The sequence below is a fragment of the Pan paniscus genome, chromosome 7, assembly GCF_029289425.2.
Source record: "Pan paniscus chromosome 7, NHGRI_mPanPan1-v2.0_pri, whole genome shotgun sequence".
NCBI classification, from domain to species: domain Eukaryota; kingdom Metazoa; phylum Chordata; class Mammalia; order Primates; family Hominidae; genus Pan; species Pan paniscus.
Window position 1 is genome coordinate 39,100,577 of NC_073256.2, and position 15,909 is coordinate 39,116,485.

General features: G+C 43.5%; 1 pseudogene; it reads right to left on the reverse strand.

Moving 5' to 3' along the window:
- Positions 1 to 1,537: 1,537 nt before the first annotated feature.
- On the reverse strand, positions 1,538 to 1,631 carry LOC112440805 (small nucleolar RNA U3; annotated as a pseudogene).
- Positions 1,632 to 15,909: the final 14,278 nt, after the last annotated feature.

A 15,909-nucleotide genomic window follows, 5' to 3' on the forward strand; every position in this document is an offset into this window, starting at 1 on the left:
GGGCTCTTTTTTGGTTCCATATGAAGTTTAAAGTAGTTTTTTCTAATTCTGTGAAGAAAGTCAATGGTAGCTTGATGGCAATGGCATTGAATCTATAAACTACTTTGGGCAGTATGGCCATTTGCATGATATTGATTCTTCCTATCCATGTGCTTGGAATGCTTTTTCCATTTGTTTGTGTCCTCTCTTACTTCCTTGAGCAGTGGTTTGTAGTTCTCCTTGAAGAGGTCCATCACATCTCTTAGAAGTTGAATTCCTAGGTATTTTATTCTATTTGTAGCAATTGTGAATGGGAGTTCACTCATGATTTCTCTCTCTGTTTGTCTATTATTGGTGTATAGGAATGCTTGTGATTTTTGCACATTGATTTTGTATCCTGAGACTTTGCTGAAGTTGCTTATCAGCTTAGGGAGATTTTGGGCTGAGATGATGGGGTTTTCTAAATATACAATCAATTCAACTGCAAACAGAGACAATTTGACTTCCTCTTTTCCTATTTGAATACCCTTTATTTTTTTCTCTTGCCTGATTGCCATGGCCAGAACTTCCAAAAGTATGTTGAATAGGAGTGGTGAGAGAGGGCATCTTTGTCTTGTGCCAGTTTTCAAAGGGAATGCTTCCAGTTTTTGCCCATTCAGTATGATAATGGCTGTGGGTTTGTCATAAATAGCTCTTATTATTTTTAGATACTTTCCATTGATACCTAGTTTATTGAGAGTTTTTAGCGTGAAGTGGTTTTGAATTTTGTTGAAGGCTTTTTCTGCATCTATTGAGATAATCATGTGGTTTTTATCATTGGTTCTGTTTATGTGATGGATTATGTTTATTGATTTGCATATGTTGAACCAGCCTTGCATCCCAGGGATGAAGCTGACTTGATTGTGGTGGATAAGCTTTTTGATGTGCTGCTGGATTCGGTTTGCTAGTATTTTATTGAAGATTTTTGCATCGATGTTTATCAGGGATATTGGTCTAACGTTTTCGTTTTTTGTTATGTCTCTGCCAGGTGTTGGTATCAGGATGATGCTGGCCTCATAAAATGAGTTAGGGAGAATTTCGTCTTTTTCAGTTGTTCGGAATAGTTTCAGAGGGAATGGTACCAGCTCCTCTTTGTACCTCTGGTAGAATTTGGCTGTGAATCTGTTTGGTCCTGGACTTTTATTTGGTTGGTAGGCTATTAATTACTGCTCCAATTTTGGAACTTGTTATTTGTCTATTCAGGGATTCGACTTCTGTCTGGTTTAGACTTGGGTGGGTGTATGTGTCAGGAATTTATCCATTTCTTCTAGGTTTTCTAGTTTATTTGCATAGAGGCGTTTATAGTATTCTCTGATGGTAGTATGTATTTATATGGGATCAGTGGTGATATCCCCTATATCATTTTTTATTGTGTCTATTTGATTCTTCTGTCTTTTCTTGATTAGTCTGGCTAGCAGTCTATCTATTTTGTTGATCTTTTCAAAAAACTACCTCCTGGATTCATTGATTTCTTTTTTTTTTCAAGGGTTTTCCATGTCTTTATTTCCTTCAGTTCTCCTCTGATCTTAGTTATTTCTTGTCTCGGTGCTCTACATGTTCAGAGAACTTCTCTAATGATGAACTATAGGAATGATCCCTGAAAGTATAGTCTTACATTATTAATATTATAGAAGGGATCTCAAAAGGATCAGCCCCGGATCAGTCTGGCAACTTTCTAAGCCATCCAAGATAGGTGGCATCTGGGTCCCACTTAGAGTTAAACATCTTGCTCAATTCTTTCTTTTACATCAAAATTTATATTCATCTTTCATAACTCACTGTCTTAGTCCACTTGGGCTGCTGTAACAAAGTACCATAGTCTTAGAACCAACAGAAATTAATTTCTCACAGTGCTGGTGGGTGGAAATCTGAGATCAAGGCACTCGTAGACTCTGTGTCTGGTGAGGGTTTGCTCTCGACTTCATAGGCAGCATTGTATTGCTGTGTCCTCACAGAGTGGAAGGGACAAGGCAGCTCTCTAGGTCCTCCTTTATAAGGGCACTAATCCCATTTATGAGGGATTTGCCTTCATGACCTATTCATCTCCCGAAAGCCCTACCTCCTAACACCATCACTTTTGGGGGTTAGGATTTTAGCCTATGAATTTTAGAAAGACACATTCAGACCATAGCACCCGTCATCTTCTTCTACCAAGGCTTTTAATTTTATTTTTTAAGAGACAGGGTTTTACTCTGTCGCCCAGGCTGGAGTACAGTGGTGTGATCATAGCTCACTGCAGCTTTGAACTCCTGTGCTCAGGCGATCCTCTTGCCTCAGCCTCCGGAGCAGCCAGAAGTACAGGCATGAACCACCATGCCCAGCTAATTTTTGTAGTTTTTACAGAGATAGGGTATCGTTATGTTGCCCAGGCTTGTATCAAAGTAATCCTCCCAGCTTGGCCTCCCAAAGCCTGGAATTTTAGGCATAAGCCACTGCACTCAGCCTCCTACCCAGGTTCTTAACCTTAAAATAGTTTTAAAACAGTGTTGTGGAAGGCCAAGGTCTAGACTGTTTTGAAGGGTTATTTTCAGCTTCAGGTTCTTTGGCTTTGGCACCACGTCTGTCCTAATGCCTTAGAATTCCTTTCCCTTGCTAATACCAAGCCTAGCCCTCTCATTCTGCTTTTATGTCAAGAACCAGCGTAGGCCATAACTAGGGCAGCCTGCACAGGGCCTGGAAAGTAACAATGGCCTCCTGGCCATTTCCTTCCTTTCCACTCTACACACTCCTTATTCATGCCAAACTTACAATGCTGATTATCTTCTTTGAGTGTTTTCTTCCACTTGCCTTCTTAGAATTCCTAGTGACTTGATGTATCTATCATTTACCCATTACCCTAATGCTTTATGAAAAGATACCTTCACTATTCTCCTTATACAGATAAGAAAAGTGAGACATACACAACTGATGTCACGCCGTTAGAAAATGTAGAGTGAATGTTCAGGTCAGTCTGACGCAGAATACACACTCTTCACACTCTTTTATTTTTTCTTTTACTTTTTTTTTTTTTTTTTTTTGAGATGGAGTCTCGCTTTATCACTCAGGCTGGAGTGCAGAGGCACGATCTCAGGTCACCGCAACCTCTGCCTCCCGGGTTCAAGTGATTGTCCTGCCTCAGCCTCCCCAGTAGCTGGGATTACAGGCGTGTGCCACCATGCCTGGCTAATTTTGTATTTTTAGTAGAGACGGTGTTTCACCATGTTGGCCAGGCTGGTCTCAATCTCCTGACCTTAAGTGGTCAGCCTGCCTTGGCCTCCCAAAGTGCTGGGATTACAGGCATGAGCCACTGCACCCGGACACTGTTCACACTATTTACTACTATGCTTGACTTCATCTCTAAACAAACTTCACAAACAGACTTGCTTTTCTGACTTCTCGAATTTCCCTCCCACATAGGACTGTGCTTTTGCTTCAGTATTCTTTCTAAATCATTGAGTACTCCTTGTTTGAGATACTTTATTTTCTTTTTAAAAATCGTAAATGTTTTATATTAGAGACAGGGTCTTGCTATGTTGCCCAGGGTGAAGTGCAGTGGTGATTCACAGGTGTGATCATTGCCTACCACAGTCTTTAACTTCTGACCTGAAGTGATCCTCTGTCTCAGCCCCCCAGTCGCTGGGACTGTGCCACAACACTTGGCTCTTTTCTTTAACTTTACGTCTTGCTGTTTCTGCTTCCTCAATCTCAGATTAAGCCTGAAGTCTCCTCTTACTGTTTCCACCTCTGACCCCATTATAAGCTTTTCCACAGCCCTGATTCCAGCTGTCACCAGGCACATGATTTTCTTGTTAATGCTGTGCAGTGCTGAGCATGTTCAGTTGAATCGGCTGTTAAGGGCACCTAAACCAGAAGTCCTACCCCTAATTCCAGCTGCAGCACCAGAAGTAAGGTGGTCTGAGACCTTGGTATCAAGTCCATGTCACCATGCCTCTTCTTTACACTCTACTTCAACTGATTTGGGTCTCTTTCCCCTGTATATCCCAATGGATTGGATGGCCAACATCCTGGTTGGCCTGGGACAGTTAGGGTTTATGCTCACTGTTCTGGTGTAATAATTAGTGGTTCCCTCTTTGACTCTCAAAAGTGTCCTAGTTTGAAGGATAGATCATGTGATTCTTGTACCTCTTGGCCCCTCTGAATGAAGAAACGTGCTCCCTGTGATGAATGTGAGAGGGCCTGATGTTTTAGACTATAGAATTACACATCGAATGTCAGATAATACATGTGGGCAAAGTATGATGGGCCTGACTGTTTTTAAAACAGAAAGGAGGCAACAGCTTGCACCTCTCTTTTTCAAACCAGCTCCCGGTAATGTGATCAAATACTCAGCCAACTAATAATGGCATAGCCTGGAACTTAGTTGTGTGTAGATCTATTTAGAGCAGTAGACCAACCAGACCCATCTGGTGATGAAAAAGCCTTCCCTTGGTCACCTGTCAGAGGCAGAATAATAGTCATAGATGTGCCTCAGCGAAGCCGCTCACCCTTTTCACTCTGAGCATGTGCAAAACTTACCTGAGATGCCAGTGGTGCAGCTCTGCTGGACCTGGACTGTGAAGGGCTCCAGGATGTGGCTGGGAGGAAATGACCCCATTATTTCAGCAGAGCAGAGAGCGTATGTTCCACTTGGCGTGGCAGCTGCTATTTGGTTGTAGGGTGACAATGCTAGGCCTCCCACTCCTACTTAAGGGCTTACCCTATGGCTTGCCCATCTGTTTAGGACAAAGCTCCAGGGAACAGGGCCAGGAAACAGAACAAGGAAAGTCCTACTGGGTGAAATGCCATGGAAATGGATTTCAGAGAGGGTCTTCCTGCACTGGGTTACTGACTTTTCCGCTAGTGGCTACTAAAAAATGAATTCTTCAAAGTGCTTATCACTGGCTCTTATAGGTGAATTGACTGGAAGGAATGATGAACAAAAACTGTAAGCTGGACATCACTAAGTCTCTGAGGGAGAAGAAAAAAAAACAGCAGCCCTCTCTCTAAGGTGATTTTTTTTTTTTTTTGATGGAGTTTCACTCTTGTTGCCCAAGCTGGAGTGCAATGGGGCGATCTTGGCTCACTGTAGCCTCCACCTCTCAGGTTCAAGTGATTCTCCTTCCTCAGCCTCCCAAGTAGCTGGGATTACAGGCATGCACCACCACACCTGGCTAATTTTGTATTTTTAGTAGAGACGGGGTTTCTCCATGTTAGTCAGGCTGGTCTCGAACACCCGACCTGAGGTGATCTGCCCGCCTCAGCCTCCCAAAGTGCTAGGATTACAGGTGTGAGCCACTGCGCCCAGCCTCTCTAAAGTGATTTTAAAGGTCAGATATCCTGAAAGTATGACCTTGTCCCTGATGATTGGAATTAAAAAAAGTTTTCCTGGGAAATGAAAGATGAAAAAAAAACCAATAGGCTTTTTTTCAGACCTTGCAAATCAGATGGAAGGAATTTTGTTTGAGGGCTAGGGGGGAATGGAAGGAAAGGTAGGAAAGTTATAGTAAGATAACTGGAAGGAGAGAGAACTAGAAGCAGATAATTTGGACAAGTAGAGGAACAGGCAGGGGAGCTGGGAGAAAGGAGGAATAAGAGTGCATGCGGGCCACGTGTGGCCTGGAACTGACCTCACACAGGTGCTAGCAGGGTTGCCAGGCCAGGCAGGGATGTTAAGGGGCTCTTCAGGACCCAGATCAATTTCCACAATTCTCTGCCATGCCCCAAATTCTTAGCTTGCTTGCTCTATTTTAGTAGACCATCGAAAGTCTCTGCTAAAATAGAAATTCCACTGCTACCTGTGAATAGTTTCGTATGAAATATATGTCGAATGGCTTTAGACCCTTGTTTTGGACCCTCTGAAACATTTTGGAAAGGGAAGACCAGGGTGTTAGTGGGATGGGCCGTCATCTGAGTGTAGCTGAAGACTCTGGGAATCCTGGGGGAGAATGGAGCCGTGGACCTCTACGTACAGGAATTCTGAGAATAACTTTTAACGGCTTCATCATTTTATGAATATCTACGGTGAGGTTAGAACAGGCCGCCATTCATCTGTAGACTTGTTTCATTTATTTATTCATTATATGCCTGCTACGGACTATATGGGAGGCTTGCTTGAACTTTGGTGGTTGAGGCAGGCAGAGAATAATCAGAAACACTTCAGAGAAGGACAGAGAACCAATTGGAGTAAATGCATTTGTTTCTCTAGAAGGCAGGCAAGGAAGAAAGGGGCACTTTCTTGTCCTGAACACTGGACTCCTGGGGCAGTGACGGGTTCGTTGGCACCATCAGCACTAAGAGCAGCATGGCCAAGATCAGGTATAGTGGGTTGAACAGTATCCCCCCAAAATTCATGTTCACCTGGAACCTCAAAATATGACCTTAACTGGAAACAGTCTTTGCAGATGTGGTAAATTCAGATGAGTTCATAGTATATTAGTGTGGATCATAAATTCAATGACTGGCGTCTTTATGGAGAAAATAGAGGGAAGTTTAGACACAGAGACACAGAGGAGACATAGAGAAGAAGGCCACATGACAACTGAGGCAGAAGTTGCAGTGATGCTGCCACAAGCCAAGGAATGCCAAGACTGCCAGCAAGCACCACAAGCTAAAAGAGCAGCATGGGATGGTTTTCTGGGGGAGAGCTTCCAGAACCATCCCTGTGGACTCCTTGATTTTGGACTTCCGGCCTTCAGAACTGTGAGAGAATAAATTTTTGTTGTTTTAAGCCACCCATTTTGTAGCACATTGTTACAGCAGCCTTAGGGAATCCACATATCAGGCTCTGAGGCTAGTCTTCCTGTCCCAGGGTTGGTTCGGGCAGAGTAAGGAGACACCAAGGTGGTATTGGGTTAACGTGAGGGCTCAAGACCAAGAGAGCATCTGAGACCAGGGAGGGCTCCCAGCAAGTGCAGGTGTGGCACTGATGCCAGAATGGCACAGATGCAATTTTCCCCACAGCATGCTTTAGCAATGAAGCAGCCATCTGTGAAGCCCTTGCCTGCCCTTGGGTGCTGCAGCCCATTATATGGGCATTGTGCCCTCAGGCCAATTGCACATGTGCGTCAACTGATTTTTCACATGGATCCTCCTGCTGTAAAAAGTGTTGGCCGGGTGTGGTGGCTCATGCCTGTAATCCCAGCTGTTTGGGAGGCTAAGGCGACGGGAGGATCGTTTAAGCTCAGGAGTTCCAGACCAGCCTGGGCAACATGACAAAACCCTGCTTCTGTTTCAAAACATTTTAAAAAGTTTCTCTTTCCGGCAATGCTTGTAGTCAGACACCTTCAGAGGATCTGAGTCTTAGAGGGGAACACTGCTAAAAGCAAGTTAATGACTATTACTTTCCTCAGGTTGCCATTACTTGGAGAGGCCTCTTAGGAGGGCAAATAGGGATAGTGACGAGTTGCGCTTTGTTCTGCTGCAAGGAAAAACCATGGGGATGTGTGTCTATAGCTTGCCTAAGGTGAAGTAAGCCACTTTTAAGAAGTTGCTCAGGAGTTGTAGGGTTATGATAATATGGAGGCAGAGAGGGCTGCAGTGGGGGTCAGTTTGGTCACCATGTTGATGGTGGGTGGTTGAATGCTCCCTAGAGGCTTTGTATAATTTTCCTTGGAAAATTCGCTGTAAAGAGGATATGAGCTTTTTTGCATTTGACTCCTTGCCATCCAGTGCTGGAGCAGTGAGCTCCCAGAAAGGCCTGGGCATAGCAGCCATAAAACATGTAAGCACTCAAAGGCCATTGGGAAAGCCTATTCAAACTTAGGTGACTTTGAATGTGATACCCTGATTATCTACTAGACAGAATTATATGAGCTAAATGGTAAGGCATATAGGAGTTTGGAACAGGGAATTGTTGGAAAGCCCCATTAAGCCTCAGAGGGCTTATTAGGGATGCTACCCAATGCTTGGATTCAAAGCTACATTTAACTAGGCTTCTTCCACCCTTCTTTCTGAATCTTTACTTGAGCCCTGGAGGTAGGGAGTATTTCATAGCAGGATAAAGTTGTATTTGCTAATTCTTGAGGATTAGCAGGAAGCATATTAATGAGATCTTTATCAGGGCCTGCTGTGGTTATGGGGGCCAGATTTGGATTTTTTTTTTTTTTTTTTTTTTTTTTCTTTTTACAATATTTCTTAATGCTCAGGATTCTATCCAATTTGAAACAGACATATTCAGTACTCTGGGGCCAGCAACAGGCTTAGCACATTATGCACAAGACAGAGTTTGGAGAGGCAAACGTTGAGTTGTAGAAAGCCTTGTTCAGACAGCACTGCCCTGAGACCTTGGCCCTTGCCTCAGGCCTATGCTTCAGGGGACCCCATGCTTTGGAGTTTCTTGTTGACATTTTCTAAAACTCCCTCTGATGCCTTGGACAAGCTGGGTCTGTCAGTGCACCCCAGAAGAGAACCCAGAGTTCAAACAAGGGCTCCCCACCACCCTGGTTCCCATTTCTACCTTCTCCATCACTCTCTGACCCTCTGCATCCCTCGCTCAATACACAAACACACACACACACCATACACACACAACACACACCACACACACACAACACACACACATCACACATACCCGTATCCCTTGACATCACACCACACACACCATACACACATAACACACACATACAACACACACCACACACACAACACACACCACACACAACACACATACCCACATCCCCCGACACCACACATCACACACAAACACAAACACACAACACACACCACACGCACATCACACACAACATAACACACATACCCATATCCCCTGACACCACACACTGCACACGCCACACAACACACACAACACACACACACCACACACCTCACCCACATACACATCGCCCACCTCCCCAAACACACCACACATGTACCACATACATACCACACACCATGCACAAACCACACACATACAACACACTCCACCCCACACACCACACACCCCCATACACACCACACACAAACACCCACACACCCATGCCACACCCATGCCACACCCACACCACACCCATGCCACACCCCTCCCCAAACACCACACATGCACCACACACACCACACACCACACACAAACCACACACAAAAAACACACACTCCCCCCACACACCACACACACACCACACACACCACACTACATACAACACACACATAGACCACACACACACAACACACACACCACACAAATACAAAACACACACCACACACACCACACAAATACAACACACACACCACACAAATACAACATACATCACACACACCACACACACCACACAAACACACCACACACATACCACACACACATACCTGCCCTAGGGATATATATGTCTAGGTTGACCGGATGTACCAAGGAACATTTACAATGGTCCCCAGGCCTTATGGCTGGGACCCGGTTTCAAGAGGAGCCTGGTGTATGGAGTTCTGACAGCTGGTTTTGCATTTTTCTTGCAGGACCACAGAAGATTGGTTCTGACTTGCTGACTTTGGGTGACCCCCATTTATGTCAGAGACAGGCTGAGTTCAGTGCCCTGTCCTTCAATGGTCCACCACCAACCCTTTGTGAAGCCATGCATGTGTGTCCATGTGTTGGTGCTCACCCATTTCATGTTCTTTGCTTCGTGACACCTCCAGTCTACAGGACACAAGGGCAGTGGGACACAGTAGCAATGGAGATTGCCAGCGTTTCCCTTCAGCCTGAGCCAGTGAGATAGAAGACATAACTGGAGAGACTCCTTTTACATTTTATTATCCTAAGACAATGTATCTAGACCAAGATGAGTGAGAGGATGGGAGATGGAAGCTTGGCTGGAGCTCTAAGTAAGAATGACCCCTGTAGGGGGTCATTCTTGATCTAATAGGGGATACATGGAAGCATACGGTAAGGAGACACAGCTTTGAAGCACGCAGCCAAGTTAGCCTTTGGGAGTCCTGAGAGCAAGGACTAGTGCCACTAGCTGCAGTGCTTAGTTTCAAGGAAAGAGTTGTTGTCTTTGGGAATATGAGGAAAGCAAGGCAGCTCTCTCAGTCTGGGAGAGCTTGAATTATTTGCAGACCATCACAAGCAGGAATGAAAACCATGAGAAAACATGGGGGTGAGTGATGTTAAGAATAGGGTACCTGGTGCATTTTCTAGGCTTAAGCCTGTGGTAAAGTCTTGGCTGTATTAGACATGAAGATAGCATGTGTTAAATTGCAGTCCTGGCATCTAAAATCTCTTCTGAAGTAGTAAGACTATGGAAGCAGTTAGAGGCAATATCAGTTACCGGAGTGGAGAATGGTAATTGGGAAGAGCAATATCAGTAGTTCTTTTTCTGCATAAGCTGTGGCCAAGGAGGGGAGGCTTTAAACCCAGAGGTGATCCTGCCGCTGGTGTTGCGGCCTCCCATCAAGTCCATTTCACCACAAGTTGTGCCTTGCTCGAGGACATCCAGGGAAAGAACATAAGCTTTGGGGCCAGTAAGATCAAGAAGCCTTAAGATCTTAGAGAATCTCTCTCCAAGCCTCAGTTTACTAATCTAATATGATGGAGGAAGCAAAACACCTTCCATGTTTCATTAAGGAATGAACAAGTGGGTAAGGAAGTGCTTTGTTATCTGTAAATCTTCCTCTGATACCTTGAACCTTAGACAATCTCTCTACATGCAAGTTGTTGTCCTTGGTTTTTCCCTTAATCTCTTTCTCCTTTTGAGGGCACATTTCAGCTGTGGGGTCTATGGAGCCTCTCCCCAGAGACCTCTTTCTTCAGCAAGAGTGTGTTCCTTCCCCTCTTCAGTTGCACGGATTAGTAGAGAACTTGGCCCTGAGGAGTAGCTCAGATGTGAGCCCTTTGATTTCCTCTTTGCTTTAATGTTTTCAAAAATCAGGAAGATTGCTGCTGCCTTTTGAATGCGGCTCTGTTGCTAGCAGAAAACACAGAAGCAAGTAAAAGCCAGGGCCCATTAGAATCCAGGCTGACCTGAAGACCAAATTCTGTGTTGGAGACCTGGGGAGTCTCCTACAAGCTGGAGATCTACAAGCTGGCAAAAGAGAGGGCTGCTCAGGGAACTTCTTAGTGATGTGGATTGAGGTGAAATGGTCTCTTGGGAGAAGTCAGGAGCTGTCATCAGCATCTGGTGAGCCCAGATGACCATGTCAAGGTCCCCTGTCTTGTTTCAGCCCTTGGGTAGCATTTATTGACAAACTCTTCTGCCTCCTTAGTGCTGGAAGTGGCACTGCACATTAGAGCTTGCTGAACACTTTCAGCTGGCTGCAGGGTCAGCTTTGGAATCTTAGAGTAAGACATAGAGAGAAAAGGGCTTCTGCTCCTTTGGGAGCCTGCACATCATTCCCTCCCACACCTGATAGACATAGGAGAATTCTACATGGCCAAGGGTCAGCACAGGGGTTAGGTTTTGCACTCCTTTTAAAGCAGGTTTTCTAAAGAGCTGGGCTCTCTATGGGCTTCCCTCAGCCTTTAGGGTCTGGTGCAACTCTGCTGCATAGATTCAGACCTTGATCTTGAGGTGAGAGCTTTTTTGACTTATGCATTCCAGATAAAATACATTATTCTGCAGTCTCACCTTTCTTATCCTTTGAAAGTACCAGTGCTCCCCATCAACCTGTGACTAAAAATGTCACATAATACAAATCAAGAAATAAGTATAAATAAATAAGCTACGAGTAAGCTGTATCAATGTGTTTTGTCTGCATAAAATATACAGGAGAGGGACTAAATTAGCAATGTTTCTATCCATGGTAGTATTTGGATAAAAATCTGTACTCCTCTATTAATCCATGCACAAAGAAGTAGAAGCGGCCCCCTGTCCTCCTCTTCCTCTTCTACCACCATGTGTGGAAAATTGGGGCCAGTCACTGTGGCTCACGCCTATAATCCCGGCACTTCGGGGGACTGAGGTGGGAGGATCACCTGAGGCCAGGAGTTTGAGACCAGCCTGGCCAATATGGTGAAACCACGTCTCTACTAAAGATACAAGAATTAGCCGGGCATGGTGGTGTGTGCATGTAATCCTGGTGATTTGGGAAGCTGAGGCAAGAGAATCACTTGGACCCAGGAGGTGGAGGTTGCCATAAGCCATGATTATGCCACTGCACTCCTGCCTGTCGGGTAGAGTGAGATTTCATCTAAAAAGAAAAAAAAAATTGGGCTGAACCCCAACTCAAGGCACATGGGCTGTGTATGCCCCATGTGTGGGTGGATTGGGCTGGTTCTCCAGGGCCTCATTTCTCAGGACTCAGTGCTGTTAATGAGCAACAGGAAAGCGTGGGAAGTGGAGGTCAGGGAAGTTGAGAAGAGTGCAGGGCTGCAGGGAAGGTGAATGAGCAACACAGATGTTGGTGGCGAGGAGAGCCCAGGCAAGGCTTTACTGATGGTTCCCACTATTTCCTGCAGAGCGTTCCTAACATTAAAATGGCATCTGTTCCTTATTGGTCATCAAGTATGATTGGAAATACAGGGTTTCTCCACATCTACCCCTCCCACATTGCATTCTGTCTGACAAATTATGACAGTTTATTCCTACTGATGTTTTATCTAAGTGCCTCTTCAATCCATTTGCTTTGTGACTGAAAAGAAAAAATCTTTAGAAAAGTTCAATAACTTCATAAATTTTCATCTATAGAGAAAGCAATACATGAAAAGCCTTTCAAAGTGTGCTTGTAACATATTTTTCTCTGCTCTGTTGCTTATCCATTCCACTTTGGGGTCCCAGAAATGTGTCATCAGCAATTGTTTCCTCAGTTTGGGCATTTTCTACTCTCTCTAGTAGAAAAGGTCTTGTAGATGGTTTTCACTGTATACATAAATTTCTTTGTCCTATGTTGGATATAAGTAATTTTTTTGAAGGTAAAGAGTATCATTCTAATACATTGTAGGTGGCAATGAAAAGTGACACAAAACCTCTTGTAAATCAGTGTAACTGACTATATCAAGAGGCTTTAAATGTTCATCAGTACCCTTTAAACTAAAAATTTCACTTCTTAGTATCTATGCTAAAGAAACAATCTAAACATCAAAAATATACATAACAATGATGTTCACTACATTGTTTTATATACAGGTATAGACATATACATATTTAAAAACTGTAAAGAACTTAAATGTTCAAGTACAGGGTGTTTATGTAAACTGCTAAATCCATTTGACAGATTATTCTAATAGCAATCAAAATGGTATTCAAAATGGAAGACTACAACATAAAAACAGGAAAACACATGTCTCATAATTTAAATGACAACAGTCAGATATGCAATTGCATATCTGGTATGCATATGACTACTTATAAATATGCATATTACAAAAAAGTAGGAAGGGACCAAGCCACCTTGTTAATGATGATTGGGTTTAGATATTTGTAGAACGAATACTTCTATATTTTTTCTCCTTTCTATTTTGATGGTTTCTTTTCCCTAAAGCTTTTAAATGAGTATGACTACTTTCAATTGAAAATCAACCGATAAACAAAAAGGAAAAACACAGTATTCGTGTGTTTCTTGGTCAGGGTGGTGGTAAATCTTTGTGGGCTCATAGTAAGCAGTGACTTTTTGTAGTACGTATTTAGATTAACAATTGCATTTATATAAGAAAACAGACATTATGGAAAGACCACTGGCTTGGGATTAAGGAGATAGGTCCCAGTCCTGATTTTACAATGGATGGTGTAGCACCGGCCAAGTCATTTTTCACCTCTGGTCTGCTGTGTCCTATCTATAAAACGAAGGGGTTGCACTCGAAACCTCTATGGTTCCCAGCAGGTCTCTAACTTTTTGTGACGTAGAAACTAAACATGTGGAGATTTGAGACCAATAACTCCAGTAGAATGTTACTGGACAGACCTGCAAATCCAGTGCTTTGGATCCTACTTAGTGTTTGCGTGCCATGCTTTCCATCCTGAACTTACATTGTCATCTGGTGACAAAATTCTCATGGCAATTAAAACATTGCTCTTGTAGATAACAATAATTAAAAATGAGAAAGATGGAAAGGAGAAGGAAAAGAATGGAAATTTGCAGTAATTTCAGCCTGAGCTGTCAAATTGAACTTAGCCCCCAAACTGGAATAGTTATTAGATATCAGTATTTTACAGATGAGGAAATATATCTGAGAGGCCTACTGGATGCACACGTCTACATCCATGGACACAGTCACAGGGCTATGAAGGAACAAAGATGGCTCTCAAACCTGGAGACTCCCACTTCATTGTGTTCATTGCTGGAGTTACGGTTGTTTACAGCAAAATCAGATTACATTCAGTTCATAACTATTGAATACTTAAATAATTAGAAATAACAATGTTACTTAACATGGACAGGGAGCTTCAAGATTTCCAAAATGCCCAGAACCATACTAATTATCATAGCTATAAAATTGGGTTTTATGTAACAAAACTCATTACAGATACTCGGTTCCACAAAAGCTATTGAAAGTTCCCAAATTCTATTATTTAACTATATTCCTCCTAGTGCCTCTCAAATCTACAAATAGAATTAAAATCTTTTGCTATTCATTCATGTATTCAACAAATATTTCTTGGGCACCCTCCTCAGGGCTGGGAATACCGGATGGGCCTGGTCCGTTTATTCATGGACCTGTTGTTCCCTAGTTCTTCCTGTCTGCCAGTGGAGGGCATTCCTGGACTTGACCCCAGGAGGTCAAAGTTACATGCATGAAGCAACAAGAGGGGGAAAAAAATGAGATCAAGCATCTCTTCTGAGTGGTGCTTGTAACACCAGATGCTAGTGATTCCAGTGAAGGCCAAACCCACAGGCTGAAACATTTCAATTCTAGGTTGAGCTCATTATGAAGAAAGCAGAGACCATTCAAAGAAGACCTGGACTTTCCATGGCAGCAGGGGAAAGGAAAAGAGATATTAATATTTATTAAACACCGAGTATACTCATGCATCTTACTGTGCACGTGTGTTCCAGAATTTGTTGTTATCCCCGTTTTATAAATGAGGGAGCCAGGACTCAGCAGGGATATGGGTGCTGGATAAAGCAAACCTGAACATACCCTTTTCTTATTCAATAGACCAGTTCAGGTTTAGCCATTAGACCATTAGGCAAATGCTGTATTTCTGTGATCAATAGGCAGTATGAACCAAGGCATGGAGGAAGGGTTGAGCAAGACACCAGAAAAGGACCTGTCTTCCTGCTACTGACTTCATTAATCTCTCAGTCCTACGAGTGCCAGACTTTCAGTTACCCACCCTGCCTCAAAAATATGTTTTATGTTATCTTTAATAGAGGACTCATGTCTTATTGATCCCAGCCTGCATGCTGGCCCTACAGCATGCAGCCTCAGATGAGAGAGAGAAGAAATCAATTTGGATCCTAGAGTGCAGAACTGTTTCCAGGTTTACTGGATTATCTTTTTTTTTTTTCTCTTTCTGTTAAACAGAGAAAGAACTACCCCCGTCCTAACTCTGAACATGGGCCATATGGCCATAGCAGCACTTCCTGGGGTAGGCAGCTATGATATTCAACAAGTCAGGTGTGACTCCTTTCCCAGATCACATAGCTTAGGGACCTCACAGTCAACCAGATGGTATGCAGTCATGTCACAGGGCAGGAGTGGGTAGTTGATGCTGATGAGCTACTTTTTGTGTACACTATCATCTGGTTTGAGTGTGTGTGTGTGTGTGTGTGTGTGTTTTCTGAATGCCAAAGCCTCTATACCCAGGACTTCTTGCCATCATCAATTCAGAAAGAATTTCTTGAGCTCCCACTTAGTGTTGTCCCTGCATTCCGTGGAATACCTAGAATTAGAAGACAAGGGCCTAGCTTGCAAGGAGTCACCATGAAATAATTAGAACTTCAAGGCCAAAGGGATAGATCAGTGAGGGATGGAATAGAGGGCAGACCAGGTGAGCTTGCATTTAACAGATAGATAATATTTGAGGAGAGTGTGGGAACAGGAGTGTGTCC